Raw genomic sequence first — 14,241 nt, forward strand, 5'->3', positions numbered from 1 at the left:
GTTCCCTTTCAATCCTCAAACCTGCCACCATTAACATGGTGTTCAGAGTACTGCCCTCCAGGAGGAGAGATGAACCCCCTCTGAGGTCCAACATGCATCCAGAGCCCAGCTCCGTCCAACCCACCCTCTCTGGCCACTTCGCATGGAATAGTCCCTGCCATGCTGCAGAGGAGAAACTGAATCCCTACATCGGCAGTGTGTTAAAGAACAGGTTGTTAGGAAACTGACTACGGAGGGTAATTACACAATGTTCCATATCTTTAGGGAAGGTTCGTCTCACTCTCTACAAGACAGATGGAAAATGGGCTGATGTCATCATGGAGAACATTTGCTAATGAGGAGACGATGGTATTCTGCTTGGCTAATAATACAGGGTGGTACGTGTGTGTACCTGACGTGTTCCTCCTGCTCTGCCTCTGCCCAAGAAGAGTGTGTCCTGTGGTGTCCAGGCTGTTCTACACACCAGCTAGTCCTGGAGAGGAACCCACGGAAGGTACACTAGGAAACTCTCATCTGACCCCCCTTTTCACCGTCAAATATCTAACCTTACCTCTCTCTTGATTGATTTCCATATCCTCACCTTCACTGTCAATACTTGATACAAAATAATGTGCGTTTCTAAGTACCTCATAATATCATTTCTTAAAGAAGAGAGATCTGGCTGGTTTGGTGTTGGGTGAGGCGGCACTGACATTTATCGGGGTTGCATGGAGACATCATCAGTAATAACAATGATTGATATTGATGGCTGCGTGCCAGACTGGCATCAGGCTGTTGTCCCATTGATTCCCATTACCTTCTGTCAGGCTCTGCTTGGTTCCTTGATAGTAAGTTAGCACATGACCTCAGATGAAACCTCCTTATTACAAGAAATTATGGAAATACTGTTTCAACATGTCTCTGTGGAGATGTTTTTATAGGCCTAACTATATCCTTAGGGGTTCATTCCTTGTTGTGAAGATGCATTGTTTTGGTCAACGTTGTCATTTTGTCCCCCTAGGTTTTGGACCAGTTTAATTTCACCTACAGAACAGAGCAGAGCAGAACAGAAGGAGAAAGGTCCACATGTCACATCCGTACAAGGAATTTGGTTCAAATGAGACACAATATTTCATTAGCAAGAAATTCTATGGGAATCTGTAACGTTTGATTATCTCCAGGTCCTCATTTAGCCTGCACTCAAAATGTATGTTTCCATCACCTCATGGGGAACACATTTGCTTCTAGAACCCATAACTTTTGCCATATTGAATGTGTTTTGCTATTTTGGATTTTAAACTTTTAATGTCTACACGCAGCTATATCTAATATATTGGAGGAGTCAGTTGTTTTACTGAGGCAGGGATCTGTTTGTCAGGTTAAGGCTTTTCTCAAGTCAGAGGCAGCTCCATTCTGACCCAAACCAACACAGAGGTCCACAGTCGCCTGTTGAAGCCATTTTACTACTGTTTCTTTCCAGCTGTGAGACGTCATCATCTGTCAAGTGACAGACGTGATTGGGATCCCTCTCATTTTCTCCTCTTTCTCTTTACCCCACCACATCTCTTTTTCTGTCTTGTCTCTCTCCATCTTTCTCTGACATATCTCTTTCCCCCACCACAACTGTTCCCCTTTTCTCTCTTTCACCCCGTGTGTGTGTGTGTGTGTGTGTGTGTGTGTGTGTGTGAGTGTGAGTGTGAGTGTGAGTGTGAGTGTGAGTGTGTGTGTGTGTGTGTGTGTGTGTGTGTGTGTGTGTGTGTGTGTGTATTGGTAGACGAGGTGGTCAGGTAGTAGGCCAGTGTAGTGTGGGGCCGTGCTCTGTGACGCCACCCTTTTCATCACAGGAAGGAGGTAGTAGTATTTTAATTAAAATGTCAGGACAAATACTGTGAGAGTTATTGAGGATGAATCACTAGATAAGGAGAGCAGTGGGCCAGAACAGGTCAAAGAGACAAAGTCACCTGGCTGACTGGCTGAAGGCTCTTCATTCATCCACTGGGTAGGAGATGTGGTGGGGGATTGGAAAGGGACAGGGGGGGGGGGGGGCTCAGCAGAGGCTCTGGGGGGGTTGAGGGTGCTGGGCGTTAGGGGCTGGAGCAGTCAGTAAAAGGTCCACATATACACTACCGGTCTAAAGTTTTAGAACACCTACTCATTCAAGGGTTTTTCTTTATTTTTACTATTTTCTACATTGAAGAATAATAGTGAAGTCATTGAAACAATGAAAAAAACACATATGGGAATCATGTAGTAACCAAAAAAGTGTTACACAAATCAAAATATATTTTATATTTGAGATTCTTCAAATAGCCACCCTTTGCCTTGATGACAGCTTTGCACACTTTTGGCATTCTCTCAGATTCCCAAACCATCCCAAACCATCTCATCTGGGTTGAAGTCAGGGATTGTGGAGACAAGGTCATCTGATGCAGCACTCCATCACTCTCCTTCTTGGTCAAATAGCCCTTACACAGCCTTGAGGTGTGTTGGGTCATTGTCCTGTTGAAAAATAAATGATAGTCCCATTAAGCCCTAACCAGATGGGATGACGTATCGCTGCAGAATGCTGTGGTAGCCATGATGGTTAAGTGTGCCTTGAATTCTAAATAAATCACAGACAGTGTCACCAGCAAAGCACCCCCACACCATCACACCTCCTCCTCCATGCTTCATGGTGGGAAATACACATGCTGAGATCATCCGTTCACCTACTCTGCCTCTCACAAAGGCATGGCGGTTGGAACCAAAAATCTCAAATTTGGACTCATCAGACCATCATCTTATATCATCAGATATCTAGTCTAATGTCCATTGCTCGTGTTTCTTGGCCAAAGCAAGTCTTTTCCTCTTCTTAGTGTCCTTTAGTAGTGGTTTTATTTGTAGAAATTCGACCATATAGGCCTGATTCACACTGTCTCCTCTTAACAGTTGATGTTGAGATGTGTCTGTTACTTGAACTCTGTGAAGCATTTATTTGGGCTGCAGTTTCTGAGGCTGGTAACTCTAATGAACTTATCCTCTGCAGCAGAGGTAACTCTGGGTCTTCCTTTCCTGTGGCGGTCCTCATGAGAGCCAGTTTCATCATAGAGCTTGATGGTTTTTGCGACTGCACTTGAAGAAACCTTCTTGAAATGTTCCGCATTGACTGACCTTCATGTCTTAAAGTAATGATGGACTGTTGTTTCTCTTTGCTTATTTGAGCTGTTCTTAGCCCTATTTGGTAAAAGTCCATATTATGCCATCTTCTTTATACCACCCCTACCTTGTCACAACACAACTGATTGGCTCAAACGCATTCAGAAGGAAAGAAATTCCACAAATTAACTTTTAATAAGGCACACCTGTTACTTGAAAGGCATTCCAGGTGACTACCTCATAAAGCTGGTTAAGAGAATGCCAAGAGTGTGCAAAACTGTCATCAAGGTAAGGGGTGGCTATCTGAAGAATCTCAAATATAAAATATTTTTTGATTTGTTCAACACTTTTGTGATTACTACATGATTCCATACGTGTTGTTTCATAGATTTGATGTCTTTTGGACTTTCAAGAAGCAAAGTGGTACTTGCTACATCATCATGATGATGGTGATGATGATAATGATCATGTAAAAAATCATATTATTCTTGAATAATTTATGTTACAAATGCCTCATGAGCTTAGTTCAACTGTCGTACCCCATCGGAACCCAAAATATAACCTTGTTTCACTGCAATGTTTGTAAACAAAAAAAAATGGAAACACACAATGTTCAGCAACAAAACATGGTTAGAACTCTAATTTTGATATCATGGATGGTCGGGTGGGGAGAAAAACGGGTGGGGAGTGCGATTTGTTACTGTTTCAACTCCTGATTGCCACTTTAAGAATGACTGCCAGAAGAGAGTGTTGGTGTGTAGATGTGTGTTGTGGTGTAGGGTGGCAGGCTGCCCAGGCAGAGAGCTGGCTGATATTTGGGGATGTGGAGCAAGAAGAAACAGATCAATGCTAATCTGATTTTTCTCACATCTGTGATGGGGCTGCGCATGTGTGTGTGAGTGAAAAACTAGACAATGATGTCTAACAAGGTGTGTATTTGGTCAGGTGTGTGTATCTGGTCAGGTGTGTGTTGGTGTGTATCTGGTCAGGTGTGTGTTGGTGTGTATCTGGTCAGGTGTGTGTTGGTGTGTATCTGATCAGGTGTGTGTTGGTGTGTATCTGAGCAGGTGTGTGTTGGTGTGTATCTGATCAGGTGTGTGCATCTGGTCAGGTGTGTGTGGGTGTGTATCTGGTCAGGTGTGTGTTGGTGTGTATCTGGTCAGGAGTGTGTGGGTGTGTATCTGGTCAGGAGTGTGTATCTGGTCAGGAGTGTGTGTATCTGGTCAGGAGTGTGTGGGTGTGTATCTGGTCAGGAGTGTGTGGGTGTGTATCTGGTCAGGAGTGTGTGGGTGTGTATCTGGTCAGGAGTGTGTGGATGTGTATCTGGTCAGGAGTGTGTATCTGGTCAGGAGTGTGTGTATCTGGTCAGAAGTGTGTGGGTGTGTATCTGGTCAGGAGTGTGTGGGTGTGTATCTGGTCAGGAGTGTGTGGGTGTGTATCTGGTCAGGAGTGTGTGGGTGTGTATCTGGTCAGGAGTGTGTGGGTGTGTATCTGGTCAGGAGTATGTGGATGTGTATCTGGTCAGGAGTGTGTGGGTGTGTCTCTGGTCAGGTGTGTGTATCTGGTCAGGTGTGTGTTGGTGTGTATCTGGTCAGGTGTGTGTTGGTGTGTATCTGGTCAGGTGTGTGTTGGTGTGTATCTGGTCAGGTGTGTGTTGGTGTGTATCTGGTCAGGTGTGTGTTGGTGTGTATCTGGTCAGGTGTGTGTTGGTGTGTATTTGGTCAGGTGTGTGTTGGTGTGTATCTGGTCAGGTGTGTGTTGGTGTGTATCTGGTCAGGAGTGTGTATCTGGTCATGAGTGTGTATCTGGTCAGGTGTGTGTTGGTGTGTATCTGGTCAGTTGTGTGTGGGTGTGTATTTGGTCAAGTGTGTGTTGGTGTGTATCTGGTCAGGTGTGTGTATCTGGTCAGGTGTGTGTTGGTGTGTATCTGGTCAGGAGTGTGTATCTGGTCAGGAGTGTGTATCTGGTCAGGTGTGTGTGGGTGTGTATTTGGTCAGGTGTGTGTTAGTGTGTATCTGGTCAGGAGTGTGTGGGTGTGTATCTGGTCAGGAGTGTGTGGGTGTGTATCTGGTCAGGTGTGTGTTGGTGTGTATCTGGTCAGGTGTGTGTTGGTGTGTATCTGGTCAGGTGTGTGTTGGTGTGTATCTGGTCAGGTGTGTGCATCTGGTCAGGTGTGTGTTGGTGTGTATCTGGTCAGGAGTGTGTATCTGGTCAGGAGTGTGTGTATCTGGTCAGGAGTGTGTATCTGGTCAGGAGTGTGTGGGTGTGTATCTGGTCAGGAGTGTGTGGGAGTGTATCTGGTCAGGAGTGTGTGGGAGTGTATCTGGTCAGGAGTGTGTATCTGGTCAGGAGTGTGTTAGTGTGTATCTGGTCAGTTGTGTGTATCTGGTCAGGTGTGTGTTGGTGTGTATCTGGTCAGGAGTGTGTATCTGGTCAGGAGTGTGTATCTGGTCAGGTGTGTGTTAGTGTGTATCTGGTCAGGAGTGTGTGGGAGTGTATCTGGTCAGGAGTGTGTGGGAGTGTATCTGGTCAGGAGTGTGTGGGAGTGTATCTGGTCAGGAGTGTGTATCTGGTCAGGAGTGTGTTAGTGTGTATCTGGTCAGTTGTGTGTATCTGGTCAGGAGTGTGTATCTGGTCAGGTGTGTGTGGGTGTGTATTTGGTCAGGTGTGTGTGGGTGTGTATTTGGTCAGGTGTGTGTATCTGGTCAGGTGTGTGTATCTGGTCAGGTGTGTGTGGGTGTGTATTTGGTCAGGTGTGTGTGGGTGTGTATTTGGTCAGGTGTGTGTATCTGGTCAGGTGTGTGTTGGTGTGTCTCTGGTTAGGTGTGTGTATCTGGTCAGGTGTGTGTTGGTGTGTATCTGGTCAGGTGTGTGTTGGTGTGTATCTGGTCAGGTGTGTGTTGGTGTGTATCTGGTCAGGTGTGTGTTGGTGTGTATCTGGTCAGGTGTGTGTTGGTGTGTATCTGGTCAGGTGTGTGTTGGTGTGTATCTGGTCAGGTGTGTGTTGGTGTGTATCTGGTCAGGTGTGTGTTTGTGTGTATCTGGTCAGGTGTGTGTTGGTGTGTATCTGGTCAGGTGTGTGTTGGTGTGTATCTGGTCAGGTGTGTGTATCTGGTCAGGTGTGTGTTGGTGTGTATCTGGTCAGGAGTGTGTGGGTGTGTATCTGGTCAGGTGTGTGTTGGTGTGTATCTGGTCAGGTGTGTGTTGGTGTGTATCTGGTCAGGTGTGTGTTGGTGTGTATCTGGTCAGGTGTGTGTTTGTGTGTATCTGGTCAGGTGTGTGTTGGTGTGTATCTGGTCAGGTGTGTGTTGGTGTGTATCTGGTCAGGTGTGTGTATCTGGTCAGGTGTGTGTTGGTGTGTATCTGGTCAGGAGTGTGTGGGTGTGTATCTGGTCAGGAGTGTGTATCTGGTCAGGAGTGTGTGTATCTGGTCAGGAGTGTGTGGGTGTGTATCTGATCAGGTGTGTGTTGGTGTGTATCTGATCAGGTGTGTGCATCTGGTCAGGAGTGTGTATCTGGTCAGGAGTGTGTATCTGGTCAGGAGTGTGTATCTGGTCAGGAGTGTGTATCTGGTCAGGTGTGTGTGGGTGTGTATTTGGTCAGGTGTGTGTTAGTGTGTATCTGGTCAGGAGTGTGTATCTGGTCATGAGTGTGTATCTGGTCAGGTGTGTGTTGGTGTGTATCTGGTCAGGTGTGTGTTGGTGTGTATCTGATCAGGTGTGTGTTGGTGTGTATCTGATCAGGTGTGTGCATCTGGTCAGGTGTGTGTGGGTGTGTATCTGGTCAGGTGTGTGTTGGTGTGTATCTGGTCAGGAGTGTGTGGGTGTGTATCTGGTCAGGAGTGTGTATCTGGTCAGGAGTGTGTGTATCTGGTCAGGAGTGTGTGGGTGTGTATCTGGTCAGGAGTGTGTGGGAGTGTATCTGGTCAGGAGTGTGTGGGTGTGTATCTGGTCAGGAGTGTGTTGGTGTGTATCTGGTCAGGAGTGTGTGGGAGTGTATCTGGTCAGGAGTGTGTATCTGGTCAGGTGTGTGTTGGTGTGTATCTGGTCAGGAGTGTGTATCTGGTCAGGAGTGTGTATCTGGTCAGGTGTGTGTTAGTGTGTATCTGGTCAGGAGTGTGTATCTGGTCAGGTGTGTGTTAGTGTGTATCTGGTCAGTTGTGTGTGGGTGCGTATTTGGTCAAGTGTGTGTTGGTGTGTATCTGGTCAGGTGTGTGTATCTGGTCAGGAGTGTGTATCTGGTCAGGTGTGTGTGGGTGTGTATTTGGTCAGGTGTGTGTTAGTGTGTATCTGGTCAGTTGTGTGTGGGTGTGTATTTGGTCAGGTGTGTGTGGGTGTGTATTTGGTCAGGTGTGTGTTGGTGTGTATCTGGTCAGGTGTGTGTTGGTGTGTATCTGGTCAGGTGTGTGTTGGTGTGTATCTGGTCAGGTGTGTGTTGGTGTGTATCTGGTCAGGTGTGTGTTTGTGTGTATCTGGTCAGGTGTGTGTTTGTGTGTATCTGGTCAGGTGTGTGTTGGTGTGTATCTGGTCAGGTGTGTGTTGGTGTGTATCTGGTCAGGTGTGTGTTGGTGTGTATCTGGTCAGGTGTGTGTTGGTGTGTATCTGGTCAGGTGTGTGTTGGTGTGTATCTGGTCAGGTGTGTGTTGGTGTGTATCTGGTCAGGTGTGTGTATCTGGTCAGGTGTGTGTTGGTGTGTATCTGGTCAGGAGTGTGTATCTGGTCAGGAGTGTGTATCTGGTCAGGTGTGTGTGGGTGTGTATTTGGTCAGGTGTGTGTTAGTGTGTATCTGGTCAGTTGTGTGTGGGTGTGTATTTGGTCAGGTGTGTGTTGGTGTGTATCTGGTCAGGTGTGTGTTGGTGTGTATCTGGTCAGGAGTATGTATCTGGTCAAGAGTGTGTATCTGGTCAGGTGTGTATCTGGTCAGGAGTGTGTTGGTGTGTCTCTGGTTAGGTGTGTGTATCTGGTCAGGTGTGTGTTGGTGTGTATCTGGTCAGGTGTGTGTTGGTGTGTATCTGGTCAGGTGTGTGTTGGTGTGTATCTGGTCAGGTGTGTGTTGGTGTATATCTAGTCAGGTGTGTGTTGGTGTGTATCTAGTCAGGTGTGTGTTGGTGTGTCTCTGGTCAGGTGTGTGTTGGTGTGTCTCTGGTCAGGTGTGTGCATGTGTATGCGTGGACAGACAGAGGGGTGTAGAGGACAGTGCATTTTGAGGTTGGGAGACATCACGTTGATGGTATAACACCTCTGCTACTCTCCTATTGAACTAAATCACTCTGCTACCCACGGCAGGAAAAGAACACCTATTATAATTGTTTGACATTTTGGTAATGACCAAACTGACATTTCAGACTGACACCTTTTTCTCTCTCTTTCTTTGGGTACCTTTTTTTGATCCCAAGCTTGTTAAAGGGTAATGATATAGACAGCTCCAAATCATCCTCTCTTGTTTTGTTTGACCGTTTTAAGTCTCACTCACGGGCCGATCAAAGAGTGTCAAGAAACACTTTCCGTGTGCCTTGGTCGGTAAACCAAAAGTCACCCCATTTACAGAAATCATAGTTCCTTACCAATAAGCTGTGTTGAAAGGAGTCTGTGAAGTTCCTTTTCTCTCCTCCCACACTGACTAAAATATACTTACAAAACTAAATTGACACAATTATGGCTGAGTATTTTTACACGAAAATATGAATTGCATTAATGATTAAATTGTTTTATTTTTTAAATAAATTTGCAAAAGTTTCTAAAAATCAGTTGTCGCTTTGTCATTTTAGGGTATTGTGTGTAGATTGCTGAGGATTTGTATTTATTCAATCCATTTTAGAATAAGGCTGTGATGTAACAAAATGTTGAAACATTCAAGGGGTCTGAATACTTTCCGAAGGAACTTTATACATATACATCCAGTGTCTGTGTTCTTTTGCCCATCTTAATCTTTTCTTTTTATTGGCCAGTCTGAGATATGTTTTTTTCTTTGCAACTCTGCCTAGAAGGCCAGCATACTGGAGTCGCCTCTTCACTGTTGATGTTGAGACTGGTGTTTTGTGGGTACTATTTAATGAAGCTGCCATTTGAGGACTTGTGAGGCGTCTGTTTCTCAAACTAGACACTAATGTACTTGTCCTCTTGCTCAGTTGTGCACCGGGGCCTCCCACCCCTCTTTCTGTTCTGGTTAGAGACAGTTGGTGCTGTTCTGTGAAGGGAGTAGTACACAGCGTTGTACGAGATCTTCAATTTCTTGCCAATTTCTTGAATCGCCTTCATTTCTCAGAACAAGAATACACTGACGAGTTTCAGGAGAAAGTTATTTGTTTTTGTCCATTTTGAGCCTGTAATCGAACTCACAAATGCTGATGCTCCAGATCTCAACTATTCTAGAGAAGGACAGTTTTATTGCTTCTTTAATCAGAACAACAGTTTTCAGCTGTGCTAACATAATTGCTAAAGGGTTTTCTAATGATCAATTAGCCTTTTAAAATGTTAGACTTGGATTAGCTAACACAACGTGCCATTGGAATACAGGAGGGATGGTTGCTGATAACGGGCCTCTGTATGCCTATGTAGATATTCCATTAAAAATCAGCCGTTTCCAGCTACAATAGTCATTTACAACATTAACAATGTCTACACTGTATTTCTGATCAATTTGACGTTATTTTAATGGACATAAAATGTGATTTTCTTTCAAAAACAAGGACATTTCTAAGTGACCCCAACATTTTGAACGGTAGTGTGTATATATATGTGTATATGTGTATATATGTATAATATATATGTAGATAGATACACACATACTGTCTGTACATTGGCATGCACAGCATATGAATGGAGTCTGGGCAGTATATGGGTAGAAGACTACTCGCTGTGTTTCTCCTCTCACCTGAGGTTGGTGTAAAGGTTCCAATGAGTGGGGGGGGGATGCTGTTTCAGCTCTGCTTTGGGGATATGATTGGTTTAAATAGGTTCCGCCCCCTTTTCTTGACGTGTCTTTTATTTATATTTGTCCCAGTTTTGCCATCTGCTACTCATGACATCTGTTGCAGCAGCCTGTTCTTTGTAAAAGCCATTGCATTATGATAAATGTGTGTATATATGGTGAAGTGACTGAAGAAATCAATTGCCTTTTACTTTTTGCACTGTCGTGGATGTTGGTTTAGTTTGAGTTTTGCTCAGCCAGAGTGTCTGATGCTGTTTTGTTTCTCTCGTGTATATTTCTGGAATGGTTTAGGGATTACAGTAACTCTTACAGGAACCATAAGGCACCTCATCCTCAATTTGAACCCCTCCCAAAACACTGGGACAGGGATAGCCTCGCAATTCAACCTGCATGTTTTTTTTACAACCTCTGCTGTGTCATCAAAAACCCATGTCTGTTTTTAATATGTTTTAGTATTCTACCTCTGTTCTCTCATATTCTGTGTTGCTGTCACTATCTTTTTAGTAAGGTTGACAACATTAACATGCTACTGGAAAACCTCTGTTTTTATTTTTTCATTTTACAACTGTAATTTACATTGGAGATCAGTTTCCAACCGAAGTGGAAGAGGAGAATTCACAGAACAGAAGCAACCGCAGCAGAGAGAAAGCTCCAATGACACGCTCTGTGGCGTCGACAGGTGTGAATCAATTTCCATTGGAAAAATCAGATACAACTGTCACAATGTGTGGTGACAGCAGCTGTCGGCAGGGCACAGCACAGTCTCACATTAGCAAGGTGTTCCTGCTTCCAGAACAAACAAAGCTCCCAGTTTACCTGGAAAGAAAGGGAGGTGAGAACCAAGGGTTTGATGACATTTGTTTTGCGGTGGTGGGACGGAACAGATGGCTCATTACGCCTGTGAATGCACAGTCTCTCCTCGCTCTGCTCACAGGGCTTTGTTTTGCCATAATTTGATCTCCGCTCTGTTGAGAGTATTTACAGATTGAAGGGGGATGAATTACTATAAAACACATGGCTGGGTCATTAAGAGCTGGCAAGGATACTCTTATTGGAGGAGAGAATAAAACTCAACCACTTCATGGAGGGGTATCAAGCTACATATATACAGTAGTGGTATTTTTCCCATGGTAGATGTTCTGTTAAGGTTAGTTTAGTGTCGTATACGGTACCAGTCAAAGGTTTGGACACACCTACTCATTTTTACTACTTGCACACTATTGGCATTCTCTCAACCAGCTTCACCTGGAATGCTATTCCAACAGTCTTGAAAGAGTTCCCAGGTCATCTGATGCAGCACTCCATCACTCTCCTTCATGGTCAAATAGCCCTTACACAGCCTGGAGGTGTGTTGGGTCATTGTCCTGTTGAAAATAAATGATAGTCTTCCTTTCCTGTGGTGGTCCTCATGAGAGCCAGTTTCATCATAGCTCTTGATTGTTTTTGCGACTCCACTTGAAGAAGCCTTCAAAGTTCTTGAAATGTCCCTGATTGACTGACCTTCATGTCTTAAAGTATGGACTGATGGACTGTTGTTTCTCTTTGCTTATTTGAGCTAACACATCTGATTGGCTTAAATACATTAAGAAGGAAAGAAATTCCACAATTAACTTTTAACAAGGCACACCTGTTAATTGTAATGCATTCCATTTGACTACCTCATGAAGCTGGTTGAGAGAATGCCAAGAGTGTGCAAAACTGTCATCAAGGCAAAGGGTGGCTACTTTGAAGAAACTTTAATATAATATATTTGTTTAGCATTTCTGTGATTACTATGTGATTCCATATGTGTTATTTCATAGTTTTGATGATTTCACTATTTTTCTACACTGTAGAAAAAAGTAAAAATAAAGAAAAACCCTTGAATGAGTAGGTGTGTCCAAACTGTTGACTGGTACTGTATATCTGACTATTCCTGGAGACTATTCATGGCTGTTGTGCTGGATGTCTGGGCCTGAAGGCTCCACTGTCTCAGTAACAAGCATTCTGCACTGCCAGACCCTCATCAGTTCGGCCAGTCACAGACCTTCTAGAACATTAAATCAACCTGACATATGTTTCCACTTCAATATCGCCTGTATTTCTTGGATATTTTCTTTATTTAGTGTCACTCAACATTTTGTGTTTGTTGAATCATTGTTCTTGTTTTTCTTATTTTTCTCCACTGTGACCCAGTTTATCAATGGTATCATTGGAAATCCATTTTCTGCATGGAGTCGTGACATTAAAATGCAAAAGGGTAAAGAGAGCTACAGGCTAGACACCTAGTGGGTGATTTGACTCACCTAGCGGGGCAGATTTGACTCACTTAGCAGGGCAGATTTGACTCACCTAGCGGGGCAGATTTCACTCACCTAGCGGGGAAGATTTGACTCACCTAGCGGGGCAGATTTGACTCACTTAGCAGGGCAGATTTGACTCACCTAGCGGGGCAGATTTCACTCACCTAGCGGGGCAGATTTCACTCACCTAGCGGGGAAGATTTGACTCACCTAGCGGGGCAGATTTCACTCACCTAGCGGGGCAGATTTCACTCACCTAGCGGGGCAGATTTCACTCACCTAGCAGGGCAGATTTCACTCACTTAGCAGGGCAGAATTTACTCACCTAGCAGGGCAGAATTGACTCACCTAGCGGGGCAGATTTCACTCACCTAGCGGGGCAGATTTCACTCACCTAGCGGGGCAGATTTCACTCACCTAGCGGGGCAGATTTCACTCACTTAGCAGGGCAGAATTGACTCACCTAGCGGGGCAGAATTGACTCACCTAGCGGGGCAGATTTGACTCACCTAGCAGGGCAGATTTGACTCACCTAGCGGGGCAGATTTGACTCACCTAGCCGGGCAGATTTAACTCACATAGCGGAGCAGATTTGACTCACCTAGTGGGGCAGACTTGACTCAGCTAGCGGGGCAGATTTCACTCACTTAGCAGGGCAGAATTGACTCACCTAGCAGGGCAGAATTGACTCACCTAGCGGGGCAGAATTGACTCACCTAGCGGGGCAGATTTCACTCACCTAGCGGGGCAGATTTCACTCACCTAGCGGGGCAGATTTCACTCACTTAGCAGGGCAGAATTGACTCACCTAGCGGGGCAGAATTGACTCACCTAGCGGGGCAGATTTGACTCACCTAGCAGGGCAGATTTGACTCACCTAGCGGGGCAGATTTGACTCACCTAGCCGGGCAGATTTAACTCACATAGCGGAGCAGATTTGACTCACCTAGTGGGGCAGACTTGACTCAGCTAGCGGGGCAGATTTCACTCACTTAGCAGGGCAGAATTGACTCACCTAGCAGGGCAGAATTGACTCACCTAGCGGGGCAGATTTGACTCACCTAGCGGGGCAGATTTGACTCACCTAGCGGGGCAGATTTGACTCACCTAGCCGGGCAGATTTAACTCGCATAGCGGGGCAGATTACACTCACCTAGCGGAGCAGATTTGACTCACCTAGTGGGGCAGATTTGACTCACCTAGCGGGGCAGATTTGACTCACTTAGCTGGGCAGAATTGACTCACCTAGCGGGGCAGAATTGACTCACCTAGCGGGACAGAATTGACTCACCTAGCGAGGCAGATTTGACTCACCTAGCGGGGCGGATTTGACTCACCTAGCGGGGCAGATGACTCACCTAGCGGGGCAGATTTGACTCACCTAGCGGGGCAGATTTGACTCACCTAGCGGGGCAGATTTCACTCACTTAGCAGGGCAGAATTGACTCACCTAGCAGGGCAGAATTGACTCACCTAGCGGGGCAGATTTGACTCACCTAGCGGGGCAGATTTGACTCACCTAGCGGGGCAGATTTGACTCACCTAGCCGGGCAGATTTAACTCGCATAGCGGGGCAGATTACACTCACCTAGCGGAGCAGATTTGACTCACCTAGTGGGGCAGATTTGACTCACCTAGCGGGGCAGATTTGACTCACTTAGCTGGGCAGAATTGACTCACCTAGCGGGGCAGAATTGACTCACCTAGCGGGGCAGAATTGACTCACCTAGCGAGGCAGATTTGACTCACCTAGCGGGGCGGATTTGACTCACCTAGCGGGGCAGATGACTCACCTAGCGGGGCAGATTTGACTCACCTAGCGGGGCAGATTTGACTCACCTAGCGGGGCGGATTTGACTCACCTAGCGGGGCAGATGACTCACCTAGCGGGGCAGATTTGACTCACCTAGCGGGG

This window comes from Oncorhynchus mykiss, chromosome Y (assembly GCF_013265735.2).
Source record: "Oncorhynchus mykiss isolate Arlee chromosome Y, USDA_OmykA_1.1, whole genome shotgun sequence".
In the NCBI taxonomy this organism is placed as follows: domain Eukaryota; kingdom Metazoa; phylum Chordata; class Actinopteri; order Salmoniformes; family Salmonidae; genus Oncorhynchus; species Oncorhynchus mykiss.